Below are 20,263 nucleotides of genomic sequence, written 5' to 3' on the forward strand. Positions count from 1 at the left end.
CCTGGTCACTGGTCCCCCTTCCTTTTGGGATGTGCACAAAGCAGCGTGGCTCTCATCCTAAAGTCAGAGAAAGGGTAGAAGAAGCAGGGAAACTTTTGTTGAGGTGGCATCAGTGTTTGAGCAGTGTTTGATCTAGGCATTTTATATCATTGGAAATGTAAAGTTATTGCTGCCACTCCTGTTGCAAAATTAAAAAAAAATAAAACTATATATCTTTGTATCAACATTCCAGAGCTATGAAAAGATGATTTTTTGAGTCATCTGTATTATTGCTTCTTTCCATCAGCTGAGATAATTTAGAGCTGATGGTACTTGCAGTCAGAAGCAGCAGGACAGAAGATTGTGAGCATAAATAACACTTGGAAAGAAAACGCTTTTACTAGGAGCATCTGAAAATGTCTCCAACTATAGATTTAATAAATTGAATCACAGATCTACAGAATGTTGGCACTGAAAAGTTCTGGAGGGAGCAGGTAAAACTCCTCTTTTTATAAATGGAAAAAAATGAGGTTCAGCTACAAATAGAAAGTGACATTTGTCTTTTACAATGTAATAAGCTTCTAATAATCCCCATTATGAATAGTTCTCATTGTTTACAACTGAAGATGGGGGTAAAAGCATATGTTGGTGAAAGACTGTACATTCAGAGATGAAAGCTGAAACTTAGACAAAATTAGATGTTCATAATGCTTTTGAGTCCTGAAAAACAAAAACTTGGCATACATACAAAAAATACTGAAGAAAAGATTTTTGGTCATTTAAAGTGCCAATTTTAAATTTAAATTTGCCAACTAATAAGTTTAAATTTTCAATGGAACATGCTTGTTGAAAAATCGAAGATGAAGACTCATTTCACTTTATCACTCTTCCTTATTTAAAAAAAATGTTTAATTTTTTTTTTAGTTATTTAATTGAAGCGTTTTACTTTACTTGCGAAACGTGCTCCATTGTTTAGAGAGGTCAGCGTTGTGGTAGTGAGAGCCTGGGAATGAAGTTGCCTAAATACATATTTGAACACAGCAGCTTGCTTCCTGAGTGATCTTGGACAACTTAACTTCTCTGTGCCATAGTTTCCTATAAAACAAGAATAAAAGAGTTGCTTCCTCATGACTGTGGTAAGGACAGGTTGAATTAATGTACAGAATCTACTTGGAAGACTTCCTGGCACAGAGGAAGGGCCATGTACTTAGTGACAGCTATTATTATACTATATCTGCTTTTATAATCCAGGTAAATCTTGAGTCTTACTGCTTTCATCTGTAAAAAATATCTAAATATGACCTCTAAAATGGAAACTCTAAAACCTCATAGTTGTAGCTAATTAACACATAAAGCTCAAACAAGAAACACACAGTGGAGACCAGTTAGCTGCAGACACCTCTGATAATTTCTGTCCTGCACAGACTCTAAGCTGTCATTACCGTCCCTTCTGAAATCTAAGGCAAGCTCAGGAATAGAGCTTTACAGCTTGGCCTCGTCAGGTACCAAGACCCCCAAGCTCAGACAATGGCAGGGAAACAGTTTACTGTTCACATGTGCATTTTCAAAAAATAGTATTAAAATAAACACTACGTATTTTGTTGTTTGTTTGACATCATTAACAGAAAAGAAAAGAAAAAGAAAACAGGAAAAAAACCCATGCAATTACAAATAATGAGGCTATGTCTGAAAATTATTTTTTTTAAATTATGTTTAGGATTTATTGACCAGTTAAGAGAAAAGTCATTTCATTGGTGTAATCCCTTGATTGACTTAACTTGTTTTTTTAATTAGGAAGAAGAGCGTTTTCCATTTACCAACTGGGGAAAGTGTATAAATATAACCCTTTGTGCAAGTGCTCTTTTTCTGGGTAAGAAACTGCCACAGACTTTTTAAAATCTAATGTGAAATCCTGAGAAAACTGAAAGTCAAGCTGGGAACTATGAAGTCTCATAGAGAAAACTTTTTCCAGAGAACACCTGAGCCAATGCAGGGCACCACTCTGGAGGTTCCACAGTCTCTTCTGCTCACAGTGCCTCCCCCAATTCTTTTCACCTCATTTGTTCAAATCAGATCAGTGGTTTAGGATTCTCCAGGGTCTGATTAAGAGACCAGATGGAGGCACTAAGATTTCTAAAATTTTCCAAGAGTAACAACCAAGTTAAAATGTCTAAGAATAACCTAAGAAAAGGATAGTAGGAACTATCAAAAAATAAAAGTAAAAACTACTGAAAGATATAAAAGATGCTTTAATCACATGATTCTAGATTAAAAGATCATATCTCCAAAATATCAGAAGTTATAAAATTGATTTGGGGTTTATTGTGAATATAATCATATTAGTAATATAATAATTAATAAGATAATGAGACTTTTACTAGTTCAAGAATAGCCAGATTAGAAAATAGGACAGGAAGTCCAGATATGGGCTCTGATATCAATAATAATTTAATATAAGAGATGGAATGCATTACAAATCAGGGAGATAAATAAAGGTTATTCAGTGAATGGAACACTTGTTAGCTACTTGGGGGGAAAAGAAAAGATTGAAATCATACAGTGAACCATATATTGTGATAAATTCCAGAAACATTTAAAAAGTAAGACAATTAGAAAAAAACTAGAAATAAATATGGATGTTTACACAACCTCTAGATGAACAGTAAGTTTCTGAGGAAAGTATACAAAGATTTCCATGCATCAGAAGCATCCTAATTTTAAACAAAACACCAGAGGATGTTATTTGTTTATAAATCTGACAAGGGGCTAATTCCTTCAATACATAGAGAGTTCAGATCACTTCAAAGGTAACATCAAAAAATCTCAGGAGCGTAGAAGGCAGAGAAAATGAACACACATTCACAAAGGAAAAATAGATGTCACACTCCAATGGTAATTCACTCAGTGCACATCAAAATGAAGTAGTTTTCCACCTCTCAAGTGACACAGCTCTGTTTATGAGGATGAAATGCCAGTGATCACCAATCCCATGCCTAGGTTACTGGATATTTTTTGTGAAGTATGGTTGATTTACAATGCTGTGTTAATTTCTGGTGTACTCCTCAAGCCTTCTTAGAAAGCAGTCTGGCAGTTGATATCAAGAGTCAAAAATATTCATATGCTTTAATCCACTAATTCAGCTTTGAAAAACTTTTAATCAGGAAGTATTTCAAAATGGCAGGGAAAATTCAGTATGGATGAAAGTCACAGACATACTTTTATATGTATATATATATATATAAAATCTCAGCCAAAATATTCTTCCAACCCTTCACAAAGTAGAATAGTACTCAGCCATGAAAAAGTGTGCCCATGAAAATATTTTATGACATGTCAGAGTGTTATGCTTACAATAGGCTTGAGAATAAAATTAATATGTAAAATGATTTGTAATATACAAACAATGTACCCTTCTGAAGGAATTATGTCTATAGGTAGAAGCATTTTTCTTATTTTATTTTTTATTCATTTTCAGAGTTGGAGTCTTTTCATTGTAGGTGACAAAATCAATTTCCAATGTGTTTAAACAACACCCCAAAAATGGGGATGCATCGGATTTATTGGTTTCTGTAAATGAAAACCTCAGATCTGAGGTCTGGCTACAGTCAAGGAGAGATACTGTAGCCCAGATGATGTCAAGGGCTGGTCTTGTCCTGTCTTCATTCTGTGTCCAATGATGTCTCAGCATGCTACTTCTAGGCACTCAGCATCCCAGATCATCCATCCAAACCAAGAGAGGTCTCTTTTGGCAGCTTCCTCTCTTGATAGAGGAAGCTTATCATTCACATGGGCACAAGCACATATCTCCTCACATAATAGTGGCTCTTACTGGGTTATTTGCCAATTCTCCAATCATGTGCGAGGCCAATACAATGAGGGGTATTATTTGTCTTAAACCAACTGAGATCTACCTCTGGTGCTTCAGAAAGAGTGGGTTAATCGAGCTTAAATCACAGGACTAAAAAGAAAAGTGAGGTTATTTATCCTAAAGCAAATTCTGGGTACTCTTCTAAGACTGGGGACAGATCCAGGACAACAGTTCTGTCCACTACTGAGTACTTTCAAATTTTCTTTAATGAGCAAATGTTAAAGTTATGATCAGAAAAGATGATAAATAAGAAGAAACTTGAGGAAGGAGAATGGAAAGCTTTCCTGTTTCATAAGAAATATTGAACCCATTAAGTGCTTGGAAGAAAAATGGAAATGTGTCAAGTTTGTAAAAGTTCTGAAATGAATTACAATTGATTTCACAGACCATGTAGGAGACAGTGCTCTACAGTTAGTGTGTCTTTGGGCTCTTTGAGTATTTCAGTTCTTTCACTTAATAGTTGCTTCATTTGGGGCAAATTGCATCATCTCCATGTGGCTCTATTTCCTCATCTGTAACAGAGATATAATATTACCTTCCCAACAGGGTGATTGTGAGGATTTAAAAAAATAGATGTGTGCTGAAGCAATAGTAAGCATTTAAAGAATCTTAACTATTTTGATTACTTAATAAATAATTAAAAATTATTATGCAGACTTTTTAAAAATGCATAGTATTTAAATGGCCTATATGTGCTGTACAAGAGAGGAAGGCTTAATATAACTTCTATAATACATTTTTCTCAGCCTTAAGTAATTTTCACATTTAATCACACACACACCAAAAAGTTATTCCTTTCACAATCATGAAGACTTACTGTGAAGAAAAGGATGATGAAAGAGAGTAGAGGAGGAAATAAAATGCTTTCTCTACAAACTGATGGCTTAAAAACTAAGAAAAACACCTTTTTAACACTTTGGTCACCATATTCATAGCTAATACTTAGGTAGAGTTTTTCACATGCCTGTGGTTAATGTTCTAATTGTTTTCACAATTAGTAAATAATTGACTCATCACAATAGTCCTATAAATTGCTATTATTATCCCCCCATTATATGGGTGAGGAGATTGAAGCCCTTAGAAGTTAAGAAATTTGCACAAGGCCCCACAGCTAGCATCGGAGCTGGGATACAGATGCAGGAGTGTGGCTCCAGGAGGGGCTTGTAAACACTCCCTCTGCTCTCCCCTGCAGGTGCAAGCCAGCCTCCCGCTGTTACTGTAAATAACATGATGTGGTTCACTTAGTCTTGAAATTCACATTCTTTGTAGCTTTCTCTCTGGGGCAGCCATCAAGAGCGGCCAGGGACGCTGAGTACATGCTTCTGGTCTATGACCAAGAAGGTAGATGGAAGGAAAACAGTTTAAAAATGGGACCTTTAATGTGCATTCTTCAGTGGGTAGAAAAATACCTGCCTAGTGAGGAACTGAAGCCCTACCAGCCACGTGCAAATTATGCTTCAGACACTCCCGTTGCCCTTGGGTCCACACAGTCAGAACTACAATGGATCAGGGACATGAATCTTGTGCAAATGCAGGGAGTAGGAATACCTGCCACTTTAAAATCTCAAGGAGTATGAAAAGCATGTGAAGCTTTCATCAGCAGGGACCTGCTGTCACTTCCACTATTTCCCTCAGGGCATGTCCACATCTTCACTGGTCCTATTCAGAATGAAGATGACAGCTAGCACCTGCTGACCTCTGAATCAGTGATAGGTTCTCCCTTGAAAGGAAGCATATCCCCTTCATGGGTTACAACTAGTTCATAACCTAAGTAATTCTATAGATGTAGAAGGGATACTTTCATTGGTTCTGCTATCACAGACTTGTCTCCAAAAGAACATGCCACCAGTTACTCCATTTTCAGCCATTTAAAGATATACTTAACAGGCTTCCTTCTTTAGTGCAGTTTTAGGTTTACAGAAAAATTCACAGAAAGTGGAGTTCCCATATATTCCCTATGCCCTGCACACAGCTGCTCCTGCTGTCAGCATGTTACATTAGTGGATGCACTCATTCTTTTTGACATCCTTCATTCCTCCTCCCCTAAAATTTAACATGCCTGATATTCACGTCTCTTGTGGCATTTACATGCTATTTACATCACTTCTCACGTTTATGTGAGGTTTACAGCACGTGCATGTTGTCTGTTTAAGCGTGGATTGGGGGCAAGTTTTCTGTGTAAAAATACGATCATTAGTGAGCCTTATGCTCCTGGGTTTTTGGGTTGTCAGGTCCTGTTGACCATTGCTTCAGTTATTGGGATCATTGTCTATGGACTTTCAGTGTTCATTGTATTATCAGCAGAACTTCCCAAGAACCTGAATGGAAGAGACCCAATCCAGAAGTACCTGACTGTGCAGGTGGGCCACGCCCATCACTGCTTCCCTCATCAGTTTTATCATCATCGTGACCCTGAACGCCATATATGAGAAAGTGGCAATCCAGATGACTGAGTCTGTTAAGCTCCTTCTGCAGCTGAGGTAGTTTCTACACCAGTTTTAGAACCAGGTCAAAACAGAGACTGTATCTTTTAGGCACTTCAATTCCAGTACATTACAGTCTTTAGAAAACTTCAAGTGTAAACGTATTTTCTCTATCCTATATGAGAAGTGAATTAGCTGCAGCTTTGCATTAGTAAAAGGGACAAAGAAAGCTTTAGAATGTCCAAGTTCTGTGTAAATATGTCAGTGCTTAATAATAATTTCAATTACATTAGATCATGTACCCTATTGTTGAAAGTAAATAGTCTCTCTATTGCAAATAAGTGGAAGAGGGTCGTGGTTCCAGTGGCAGATTTGCTTGTGTGTTACTGAGAGGACAAGTAATCACACTGTTATGTGTCCTCCCCCCATGCTGTTCCAGTTAGTGTAGCTCCATTCTCATCAGCTGTGGCTTCTATAACAAATGTTTCTTCTCTCTGGCTTGTATCCCAGCCAGCGGCTTAGCGGCCCAAGTTAAGTTCTTCCCACACGCTGCATGTGGCTGGGTCATTCTCCCAGTTGTCTGCTCAGTGGTCATCTTCTGAAAACACAAAGACCAATTCAAATTCTGAACTAGGAGGATGTTTTATGTTCCCCAAATGCTTCTAGCAAGTTGCCCCGTGTTTTGTTTGTTTTCTTCAATAGTCCTACCTTCCTGCCGTTCAGGGAGACAAGAGAATTTCATTTAGCAGGATGTTTAGAAGTAGCTTTCTTTCAACTTAGACCTGACAGAGGACAGTTCTTGCCCATTGGATACTGTTGTGCTTATAAATTTTAAGGAACGGGTGACTTTTTTTTTTTTTTGCCTTGTGTGATATTGCATTCATAGTGGGAGAAACTCTTACAACAGTGTGTACAGTTGGAATTAACATAGTAGCTATGTTAAGGAATTCAAGACAGCTTATATGAAAAAAGTGTAAATTGTGTATATATATATATATATACATATTTAGCGTGTTAACTCATGTGTCCGTGGCTTTGATTAGGGTCTCAAAGACGTTCACAGATTTACAGACTTAACTTTTCTTTATTCTAGCTGCAGAGATCCCAAGGACCAGACTGACTGTGGGAACAACCTAGCCATGAAGGTGTTCTTCTTCCAGGTTGTCAACTACTACTCCTCGTGTTTCTACATCACATTCTTTAAGGGCAGATTTGTGAATTATCCTGGAGATCTGGTATATTGGCTGTGAAAATACAGAAATGAAGACGTGTGAATACAGCTTTGTGTTCTGACAGTCTAACCTGTTTCAGGTTTTCTCTTAGTTGCCCAATGAAGAGTGTCTTTACTCTCTGTTCCTTAGATTATTTTTAGGCATAAAATAATGACTTTATTTCATGTTAGAGCTATCTAAAATTTAAATGAGATTTTCTTTCTAATATTCCAGTGTGACCCAGGTGGCTGTCTCCTTGAACTGATGACGCAGCTGACAATAATCATGGGAGGACAGTCCATCTGGAATAACATACAAGAGGTGTTACTTCCGTGAGTACTAAGTCATGTGATCTTGGGGTGAGAACGGCCCACCAATTCAAGTCATTTTCCTGCATGCTCATCTCTAAAACAGGGGAGACTCTCTGCTTATTAAAGCTCTCCAGATAAGATGATCCAGCCAACAGTGTAAACATACCTCCTGTTTAATAATTATGTTTAAATACCTTCCTTTTTATGTTTAAATTAAATCCTCAAGTGCTATAGTTTCTGCTTATTAGCCCATCACTGGGGACTGACTGATCAGAGCCCTTTGAGAGATGGCCCTTTTTGGGCCCGTGAACTAAGTTTTCCCACAACTTCCCGCAACTTTCTCCTCCTTTTATACATGCATTTAAAAATCCATAACAGGAATTTGTTGAGTGCCTAGTATGTGTTAGTCACTGTATTAAATGTTGTACATATATGTGTGTGTGCGTGTGTGTGTGTGTACAATTTAATCACCCAAACAATCCTTATTCTTATCTTCTTTTTCAAATGAAGATCCTGTGGCTTAAAGTGGGTAAATGATTTGCCCAAGTTCTCATTGCCAATAAGAGACCACTGTGGGACTCAGATGTAAGACCCTATCTCACGGAATCCATGTTCTTCTAAGAACAGAGACCCTCTTGGGGTCCTAAGGCACAGGGTTACATAATGTTTTAAGAGACACTTGTCTAAAATAATAACTACAGAGGTTTTGACTTACTTTTATCTTCCTAAAAATGAGAAAAGCAGATGTTAGCAAAGGTCACACTGTCCTTTGGATTTTCACATAAGCCCAATCCCATATCAAAGTGGACAGTCCAGTGTTATCTGCAATTTCTGAACATTTCAAGGAGCTTAGTTTATTCGCTTTCTGTTGCTGTTGTAACAAGTATCCCCAAATGACATGGTTGTAGGAAGAAAAAAGAAATAGTCTCCGCTAAACAACACAAATTTAACCTTGTACGGTTCTTGAACGCAGGAGCCTGCTGAAGTCAAAATATTGGCACGGCTGTTTCTGAAGGCCTCTGGGAAACTGTATCTTTGACTTTTCTGGCTTCCAGAGGCCACCTACGTCTTTTGGCCTGTGACCTCTTTTCCTTCTCTCAAGGTCAGCATGGTTGTGTGCCTCTGACTCTGATCCTGTGGTCAAATCTCCTCTCCTCTCTCCCCTCTTCTGTCTCCCTCTTCCTCCTTTAATGACCCTGGTGATTACAATGGGCCCACCTCTATAATCCAGCTCGTCTCTCTTAGAGTAGGCTGGTTAGCAATGTTAACCGCATCTGCAACCATAGGCCCCCTTTGCCAGGGATTCTGACCTCTTCCTATTTTCTGGGGGTAAGGACATAGACATATTGGGGGGAACATTTTTCTGCCCACCACACTAAGCTTTTTAAGATAATTTCTGGCTTTGAGTTTCTGTCTTCATGAAACTGTTGATCTCTCTTCTGACTTGCCTTCCACAAAAGCATTCTGCTCCTGGCCAACCTAACTGCATTGCTCACCCCTCGCTGTGGTGTCCCCCAAAACCAATTACACAAGCAGCTCTTACTGTTGTTTGGAGCATGGAGGAGAAACTCAAACAACTTGAATTTTGAAATAAAAAAACCTCCATCATTTTAAAATCTTCCATGCCACTATAAAAAAAAAATTATTTTTTTAACTTCATTTTTTAACTTTTAAACTATTTTAAACTTTGTAACTTTTTTAAACTTTACTCTTTTTTCTTATCATCCTTCATTGTAGGCTCCAGAAATCTGCTATTCTGCCCACCGCATCCAAGTTCCCTTTCATTGTTTCTCCTCCCTTCCCTAAACTTCTTTCACTCTCCCTTATTACCAAGTTTCTGTCCATTCTCTTTATAGGGCAGTTAAATTATTTTTTCTTTCCTTCTTTCTGTTTTTGCAGAGTGAACACATTTGGGTGTCAGTGTGTCCTTCCACATTTCTTCACAAGGTCTTCATCTTTCAGTTTCAGGATGGATTACTGTGGTCTGACTCTAAACAAAGGCATTTCCCTTGTCCCCCAGCTCACCACGCCCCTCAAAAAAAAGATTCTGATCTTCTCTGTGAAATGAATCTTTTTTTCCCTACTGTGCAGTAGACAATACTTACCCTGAGCTCACAGTCAGATTTTTCCAGAGGAGTAAAAGTAGCTCATGTGCAAATAATACTACTTTTCTCTGTGAAAAGAAATAGATCAGATAGAGGAAATACTTAACTCAGATTACTCAAAAGCATTTCCTGAAGGAAATAGGTAAATTAATTAACAATAAATTTTGTTGAATCTGGTTATCAGTGAGCTATTTTTACCAATCAAGAAGGATATATTTCCTAAATTGGTACTGAGCAATTCATGTGAAATGAAACTTGCTCACATGAACTAGTTTAAAGTAAAGGATGCATTATAGTATCTGTGGTCTGTTTATACCTTTGCTTAAGTAAGCACATTGTTGTAGGTTCCAGTGAGCTGAACTTTGCCTACATGTATTTCTACTCTGGGCTAAAATATTTAGGGAATATATTTTGAATTATGTTTCACTTTTTTGAATACCAGAAATTCTGAATGGTAGCCAAGTTCGAGGGTGGCTTGTGTTTTCCTCACTGCCTCTTCTCTTTGTATAAGGTGCCAGTTTCCTTCTTAATTTTTCATATAAAACCCTAACATACCAAAGATCTATCAATTACTCTTGCTGCACCAAAACTATACCCATCCTCAAAAATACATAGGAAAGGAAAAGAAAACTTATCAAAGTTAGTGACTATTTTCATGCTATTTAAATATGTCTAAAGGAACATAATGAAATAAATTTTACCATATCTCACCTGCCTCCACCCCCCAATCCCATGTGGGTTTCTTGAGTAGGATTCTGGGAGCAAATGAAGAAGGACAGTGATGCCATGATCCAGGCTCCCTCTGGGGTCTCCCCAGCACTTGGATCGGTACCTGGTATAAAGTAGGTTTCAGTCCGAGCCAGCTGAGTGAGTGAGTGACTCACAGGCATCGAATGCATAACATCAGTGAATTAACAGGATACTTTGTAGGACTCAGAGTTTAAGCTGAGTGCCCTATGGCCTTCCCAGCCTCACATAATATTTTGATGTTGGGGTCATTTCTGGGAATGTTATTCTGTACTTGACAAAAGCCTAGTACAATTCCAGAGTTAAGTAACTTGCTCTAGGGAAATTTTATGATAAAATATTAAGAAAAATGGTTAAATGCCCAACATGACATAGTATTGTCCTTTGGTGTTTAGATAATGTATGGCTGTAATTTTCTTACTTTATATGCTTTCTACATTTTCCACCGTGTGTATGCACTTCTATATAATAAGAAAAAACAAATGTTTAAAAGAGAAAATCTCTCTTCTCCAGATATGATTTGGTTAGAGGATGAGTCAGATAATATAATAAGAGAATCTTAAATACGTGTGTCCATAATTCACTCTTTAAATCCAGGAACAGGAAACTCAGGAATGAAATAGATTAAGAGAATCAAAGATACTTGTATTCAAGATTAGCAAGTAGGAGTGTCCTCAACAGAAATGGTGATTATCTATAATTCAGGGATTAAATGTGATAATGAACGTACAAAGACAACATGAAGTAGAAAATGCCACGTGGCAAGCACTGAGTAAAGGGCAATTTACTATGATTATGCCAATATGTGTGGTCAATTCCCAAGCAAATGATTGTGTAACCCCTGCTAGAGGGAGAAATCTTCCAGCCTTGGCTGGAGAGTGGGGAGGATCCAGTGTCTGTATTTTTTAAAATGTCTACAGGTGCTTCTCATGTGCAAATTGGTATCCCTGCACAAGAACCATAAACCAACAGAAAACCCAAAAGACCGAGGACAATGATGGGTAGACGACAGCCCAAGCTTTTCTGCCACAGAAGAGTGGTTCCACTCAGGAAGACTGAGCAAGAGGCTCAGAGCCTTAGCTAAGGACAAGCCAGTCGGGACTTCTAATACGACCTAATGTCATTGACGGGGGAGGGCAGTTCAGCACAAGAAGGGAGTACCAGGTGAGTTAACATGGAAGTTACATCCTGGATCCAAACCGTAATGGATTTGGGTCCCGGAGGGTTAAAGCCCTGCTTCCGTGCGGCATGGACTGGATTCCACAAGAGGCTGAGAAAGGAATTATGAGGCAGAGAAAAATTCCCCCAGGAGAATTCCGAATCTGGGTGCCAGGAAGGGTGATGGACGAGCGCGGTCCCAGCTCCACCCGCACCGCAGGGCTCCGAGGGGCTGTGGAGCTGCACGCTCCCGGCCGGACCTCAGACCTGACTGCAGAGCTCTGGGCTGCAGCCTGGGGAGCGGTGTCAGGAGCAGGCTGTCCCCATCATTCTCTTAAGTGCTGCAGTGACCCACCCCTGTGGCCACAGATTTCCCAAGCCAAGGGTCTAAGTGACTTCAACCTTATTTACAGGTGACCACAGCTGGTTAGCCTGTGCTGCTCTAAAAGAAGATCCCATATGGGGTTTTGATGTGTTAGGGGGGTTGCTAATACCTGGCCTGCTTTGAATCGTTTCATCCTGACAGCAGCCTGGGCAGTGGAAGTTTCATCTCCCAATTTTATTTCAACTTTTTTTGTTGAAAGTATAGTTGGTGTACAATATTGTGTTAATTCTTGGTATACAGCATAGTGATTCACTTATACATATATATATATATTCCTTTTCATATTCTTTTTCACTATAGGCTATTAAAAGTTATTGAATGTAGTTCCCGGTGCTATACAGTAGGACCTTGTTGTTTGATGCAAAAATTACTAAACAAAGTAACAAAGGAAGCAGACTAAACCTAGCCATGTATATGGCACAGTTGAGTTTATCTCAGGATATAAATGTGGTTTTGATTTCCAAGATCTCTTTATCAACTTATCATATGTAAAATGCCTGTGGAACACTTCTCAGAAAAATGTTTAAAAATCATAAGATTTAGAGAATAAAGAAGGAAGATAATTATACTGAAAACCAGATATCAAAATATAGAAATGGGCATTTGTGATACAGTAATATCTGAATTATTGGAAGAACATGTTGAATAAGAGGACCCAGTGGTGGGTCTACTAACCGCAACGTTCTGCCACAGCAGTGAGTGTAAATCAACTTCTGAGATCTGCAACAATTGCATTTTGAATGTAAATAAAGTTAAATAACAAATAAGCCATGAAGTGTGGATTCAGATTCAGGGGTATCTCGAGTCCATATCCCCACCCCTTCGCGGAGCTCCCTACTCTTCCCTTAATGTCATTGAAAGAAGTGGGGAAAGTTTGTGAAGCGAAGGCCATGTTCCATTGCGAAGAAATCTCGTAGCAAACCTGGGAGCGTGGCCAGGGAAAGGTTAACGCTGAGATCAGAGGCAGTGGGAAACCTCGCAGGGGCAGCTCTTTACAAGTCACATCATATACTCTGTGTGTGTCCACGTGTGTGTGCATACAGACGTGTGGGCATGTATGATGTATACACCTGCCTTTCGTGTGAAGCCGCCTCACTGTCCAAATTTGAAATCCATCCAAACGTGCAGTGCAGTCAGCTGAAGCTCCGCCAGATGCTAAGTTGTCTGTTGTTGCTCTCTCTATTCTGCTGGACTCCACGAGTAAACCACGCGCCAGCTGTTGCTTTCAGGGACAACAGCCCTGTAGGCTACAGGTCCATGCCTTGTTTCACTGCCAACTCCGAATTCCTTTCAGGACAAATTGCCAATTGAAAAAAGGGGAAGCATTCAGTTGTCCACAAGCCTCTGAGTGAGGAGAAAACATAACCTTAGAGACAGCTCTGTGGGACAGCATCCAGGAGGGGGCAGAGCACTGGGCTGCGAGTCGAGGCTGTGTTTCTTTCAAGCTCTGCACTGAATTTGAGGTGGCAAGTCACTTCTTTGGCCCTTGATTTGTTCAGCTTAAATTAGGGTCTTGGACCTGTTCGATCCAACGTTAGAGTATCACTTTTCTGCTCAGTGACCCTCCATGGCTCTGCAATTCCTTCAGAGGGAAAAATGCCCACATCCTCACGGCAGCCTCTAAGGCTCCACCCCCAAAACCACCACTTATTTCCTATTAACTCTGGCCCACACCAGCCTCCATGCTGTCTGTCCAGCGTGAGGGACCTCCAGGCCTGTGATCACCGTTCCCTCTGCCCCTCCTCTGCCCACCCCTTTGCCTCCATCTTTGCCTTATTCAAAGGTCACTGCCCCATCCACACTCCTCCATACCACACATTACTCGCCCTCCTTTATTTTCCTCTGCAGCACTTATCACCAGCTCATAGACCCTGTATTTCTTTCTTTTACTTATTTTCTCTGACAATTTACAGACTGGAAAGGCCATGGTGGATAATAGCAGAGAAATAGGGGGAAAAAACAAATGAGGGAAGTTATCTTCTAAAAGCTAAAATGCCCACCTGAAAAGGAGGTTTGGAGATAAAGTAGTAGTAGTCATTACAATTTTGGTAAACCCAAGGTACGTAGTCAGGACTAGTTTTCACAATATTTGGGGGTAGGGAGGCAGCAATAAAAGGAAATTTATCCTGAAAACAAGAAATTAAATTCTTGGGAAGATGATGTGTTCAGCTTGAAATGTCAGTAATACTTTTATGACCTTGGTCTGATAATATCCTGCCTTATAATTTGATCTGTTTGGCAGCTGGGTCATGAATCTAATGGTGCCACAGTTTAGGGAGCAGGACAGAGCACCCCACGATGGGAACGGGACAACCATCTGTATCCCATGGGCAAACTGGGATGATTTTATGAATACCTTGTAATGAGTAAGTCATCAGTGGAGATTTCTGTGCTGTCGGTTATACTAGAATATGCTTTGGGTCTCAGAAGCATCAGTTACCGAGCCAAACAAAGACCTAGCATACCGAAACGGAGCCCGCTTTTCTCAATTAGAAGCAATTATGCAGTCAGTCTTTCAAATAGGGTGCCTGTGTGTATCTTTGTCACTCTTTATGTTGTACAAAGCTGAAGATTTACTGCCAAGGAATGAAATGGAATACTCATTCAGGTACGTCTCCACCATTGATTCTCAGATCCTTCTGGTCGTGTCGTCTAAGGATGAACTCAGAACCGTTACTAGATGTGACTCAGCTCGGGCTGTAGCCCGTGTGGCACAGATGTTGGCTGATATCCTTCTAAACAGAGTCATATGTGCCCGCCAGCCTGTGCAGAAACCCGCAAGAGCATCCTGCCTCATGGCAGCAAGGGTCACAGGGTCACCCCTTCCACATCTCACACCTGCCTTTGACATTGTTCCTACTTTTTCTGGCCGATGGTTTCTGCCTGGTTCCTTGAGTGACCTCATGGCACATCACTGGCTTGAATCCAGGATGAATTTGTTAATCTGGGGTATTGGTTGAGCACAGGACCCCTCCTTCTCCAATATCTTTGTCCATTTTTGTACATTTGCTTGGGCTCTGTTTCTCTTTGGTTGAACTTGTTTTTGAGCTCTCGGTTGCCTTTAAATGGTTGCATCTCAAAATAGATTTCCATAGGAAACGTCATCTTTTCTATTGTGCATGGTGCACTTTTATCTACTAGAAGGCTGATAACGTGCAAGTTTTGTATCTGAGCCCTTTCAGCTCACCACTGCCTTGAATTAATTTTTTTTTTTTTTAAGCTTAGGAGACAGGAAAAGATTTTGGTCAATAGGCTTTGCATTTACGCATGTGAGTTCATGTCTGCAAAGGCACCCCTTTGTGCTTCCTGTTTATAAGTCTACAGATAGAGGGAGGTTTTTTTTTTTCCTAAATTACATTCTATATATAAAATAATTGCTTTTAAGAATATACATTATACATGGAAACGCATCTGGTTCCCTCGGTGAGTGAAAGGTCATCTTGTGGCATCTTCAGTCAGCTATGCTTTGAGGCTTGGTGTCTGATTTGAGTTTCATCTTTGCTTTTGTTGTGTTTCATGACCGGTTTCCTTAACGGGTGCAGCTGCAGTCCCTGGTGTAGAAGTTATGTTCGTTTATTCTGCTTATTTTCAAAAGGACTATAAGCTAATGACCTACTATTCCAAAATGAGTCATAATTGCAAATATGTCTTATTGGGGCTATTATCAACATTAATAATAACAACAACATTCTGGGTGCAGCATATCATTTGGTATTTTAACACACATGGAAAAAACCTTGGAAAAAAGTTACTGTTCTAGTTAAGTCAAATAAAGGTCATTGAAAGGAAAAGTTGTACAATTTTGGGAGAAATTGATAGGACTTTTAGAACTTTATAGTCTCATTAAAGTACCAATTAAATAATTCAGCCTCCCCCTACCCTGCAAAACAGGATGGAATAACAGCTATTCTACAGAGATTTTTCAGATTTATTCATTTTCCTGTTATCTAAATAATCCCTAACGAATTAGAAAATTCAATCCATTTCTGAGTAGGCAGTCTGTTATTCTGTATTCAATGCTGGAGTGAACATTATTTTGTGTTTTTTCGTTCATGGGAGATAGAATTTCCAAGTGCTTTTTGAATTCTTTTTGTTCCTCTAAAATAAAGTGCCTTTGGTGGTGATCCCCTGACCTCAGTTTCCTCCTCCTAGTTTTCCCTATGATCATTAATGACACCCCACCTGCCTTTTTAGTTATGCCTCTTAGCTGCTGAAGGGGAACAGCTTCTGACAGATGACCCTGGAGCCCTCCACCAGTGCTTCGTTAGGCCTCGTGCCCAGCCACCAACCCTAGTCTCCTCCTGAAGTAACTTTCTCTGCTTTTCTGCCTGGAAGGACTCTTGCCAAGCCTTGGCAGGAACCCCTCCAATTTTTAGAGATTTTCTGCTCTCCTCTCTAGGCATGAATTGCAGTTGATTCTTGTCTTGATGGTGCGTGATCGTGTCCGTGTCCATTGTGCTCCCCAGCTGGACTGATCCTGTCGGAGGCAGTAGTCAGGCTTTTCACCTTCCCGTCCATGTCTGGAGCACAACAGCCTGGACCCTGGTTCTCATACGTGTTTAAGTGACTTGAGCTTGGAGTTTCAACACACTCACATACAACTGTTAGATGAGTTGGCAGTAACATTGCCCCCAAGGACGCCACAAGGTTCTATATGTCCTATGTTTTTTTCTGAGTGAAGTTTCTCTTTTATTTGTTTTAGTGAATTCCCCACTGTCCTTTGAGATTATTAGAGTAACCCTGAGTGGTTAACCACAATAGCTCTCCCCCCACCAGCGAGTGATCCTGCTGTCTGAGAACTCAGACATGGGACATAAGAGAAATGATCTATCAGTCTTAAAATCTGGAAGCCATAAGATAGTGTTTTGTACTTAGAGCACCCACAGTATGAACACCAGTCTCTCAAGAATTTGGCGCTGCCTTCCCAGAGGGCGGGTGCCGTGAGTGAAATGCAGTGAGTGATGAAGTGAGAGCTCTTTGTCTCTGGTACTGCCTTTTCCACCCTTGCTGTGTTAACTTGATCTTACCTTCATTTATTATGTTCTCCATTTAATTTACTGCATTTAATATCAGTTGTTCTTCAACATCTAGCACCCGCCCCCTCCATTCCCTCTCTCTCCAGTGCTCTCCCACCCATGCCGCTCCTGCGCTCTCCAGGACCAGGCCTGTCTGCCCTACGCCCTCACCTCTGCTCCGTCTGCCCACCACCTGCACATTTCCTTAACTCCGCAGAATGAACTTCCCAAAATGGCAGCTGAGTAACTGGGGGGGATTGTAGACCTTTTATCTCTTTACTGATTCATTCGTTTATCCATCCAACAAACACTGAGCACCTGCTATGCCAAACACTGTATCAAGTGCTGGGGAGACCAAGACAGGTAAGACTTGGTGTCCGCACTCCCCAGGCCAGGCAAGGCATGGCGAGTAGTTGATGGATTGCTAAGCAGGTGAACACATATTAGACTTCCTAGAGCTGGAAATATTTGAACTGAATCTTGAAAGGAGAAAGGAAGTTAGCTCTCTAATGTGTGGTAGAGGGAGTGGAAACTTCATGCAGAGAGGTAGAGACATATAAGAGCACATGGCATGCAGCAGCTTGGCCAGACTGAAGAACAAGTAGGGCTAGAACAAAGGATCCATAGGTGGGAATATCAGGTGCACAAGGGCTTTGTCACCATGGGCCTTGTGTGCTTAGACTTGAATGTATCCTTAAAGAAACAGGGATATATTGGAATATTTGTAAGCAAGAGAATTGCATAATGTTTATGTTGAAGAAATTCTGGTTATTCTGGCAGCAGAATGGAAGATACTATTTTTGTGGGGAGGCCCATATTTTGGGGGGAAAGGATATTTCAGGGACCACCCCAGGTAACCCAGACAACAAATGGCCCACGCCTGCAGAGAGGCCCTGGGCAGAGGGAGAGAGACACGGGTGGCAGAAGAGGTGACTGCTGCAGAGGGGGCTGCAGGGCCGGGGCGGCGGGCCGCAGAGCGGCTGAGGTGACTTTCCAGTGACCCATCCGGAGAGCGGATCTGCTGGGGGAGTGTAAGGGGAGGAGCTGGTTTGGAGCAGATGGTTCTGTGTGTGGCATTTTGAGTGCGAAGTGTCTATGGGACATCTGAGGGGTGATGTCCATTGTTAAGCTGGATTCACCAGTCAGGAGTTCAGAGGAGCTGTGGGTGAGGCCATGGGGGTGATTCAGTCCTGCCAAGCGGAGGATTGAAGACGAGGCCCTGGGGAAAAGGGCCATGTACATGGCAAATGGGAGAAGAGAAATCCACCAAGAGAAAGAAGAGTAGCAGAGCAGTTGGGAGAAACTAGTTGAGGCAACACAGAGAAGGCTGTAACCTGGCTTAAGAGGGATTTGAGCACTCACTAAAAGGAGCATAGTGAGAATGGGGGGTGTGTGGGGCAAAAAAGCAAGAGCTAAAGCCCACCTTCAATTGCCAAGCCTGGGGAAAAGAAGGAGGAGGGCTATACTTAGGTAGATTTTAAAAAACAGATATGTGTGTATCTGTGTGTGCATATGTGCACACAGATTTTCTGCCTGGGCTTTTTAAATTTATTTAAGTAAAACAAAAATTAAGGGGGGAAATCATTCCACTGAGAGGAACATATTTGTCCACGGCAAAAGCTACCTGGTAATCAAATAAACAGGAGCTGAAAATGCCGACTGGTTTGAAACACGCAGCCACCGGCAGTGCAACTCCTGTCTCAGTGCCGCAGTGAGGGCCTTGGGGGATGCAGGGCTCTGAGCCCTGGAGGAGTCTTCAGCACAGGTACTTCTCCAAGAAACTGGACTTTAAAGGGAAGAAGAAAGTGTAGAAAGTATCAGAGAGCAATACAGGGCTGTGAGAGAGGGTTGGGCGAGGGTTAGTTTTGATTTACAGTGGGCGTTTCTGGCCTTGCTGAGTTCCTAGGCCTTTGCTGTTGTTGGTCTTTGTTCCAAAAGCTTTTTAGAAAGTTCTTCTTGCTTGAATATCTGAACAGATTAAATCATGTTGGGTTATTTCTGGTGTTTTATTTTTTAATTAAAAAAGTATCTGGAATTTATTTTAATGTCAAAAGTGAGGACACTGTACCAGGTCTTCCAATGATTTAGCTAATTACTCCAGTACTTGAATCCACTGATTTGAAGTGTCAGTTTTACAATATTACTAAAATCTCATAAATATCCACGTCTATTCTTGAAATGTATACTATTTCATTCATACTCCCAGTGCACTATTTCTATACCGTTTCCATGACCATAGATTAATACCTCCTAGAGTTGGTCATAATTTATCCTTTTCCAGAATGTCCCTAATACTACAAATTCAAACATCCCTCCTCATTATTTTATTTGTATATTTGTGTATATTTCTGGAAGAACTTTAGGATCACCTTTCAGATTTTTTTCTTAAATCCATTTGGGATTATTAACTAAATTTGCATTCAGATTCTAAATTTATTTTGGAGAAAAAAAGGTCTATGTCCCCCAAACTTGAGTCTGCCTACTGAAGAGGATGGTGCATTGTACTGTTCATTCAATCATCATTTTTCTTTCTTTTTTTAAGTCATTTATCAGAATCATCTTAACATTTTTCATTAATTTATTTCTGAATAATCTGGGACTTTGTTGTCCTTAAAAATGATAAATTTTCTGGGTTTTGAACTGAGTTGATTGCTAATAAAGTCTTAATTTCTGGCTTCTCTTGAATAAGAAGGAGATCTGACAGTGTGAGGCCCTATTTCCAATATGGTGACTGTGAGCAGTGCATTTCATTAGGATTTCCAGTTGCCAATTTGCCAGTGGCTTCACACACTCCACACATTTCTGCTTCTTACCTGCCCCTTGTAGGCAGGTGGGTTCATGTAGGGTTAGGTGGGTTATGGACACAGATACTGACATCACTGCTGCCACGCTGCTGAACCTGTGGTGTCACTAACTCTGGTTCTTGCTGTCTGACCTCCCTGAATATGACAGCTCCTTATGGGCTGTGGACCTGCTGCATCTTTCTAGCACTGTCGGCTTTTCTGCAACACACCCCTGCCTCTCAGGTCAGAAGCAAATGTCAGCTCCTCCTACCCATCTA

Source organism: Camelus bactrianus, unplaced genomic scaffold (assembly GCF_048773025.1).
Source record: "Camelus bactrianus isolate YW-2024 breed Bactrian camel unplaced genomic scaffold, ASM4877302v1 HiC_scaffold_39, whole genome shotgun sequence".
Taxonomy (NCBI): Eukaryota; Metazoa; Chordata; class Mammalia; order Artiodactyla; family Camelidae; genus Camelus; species Camelus bactrianus.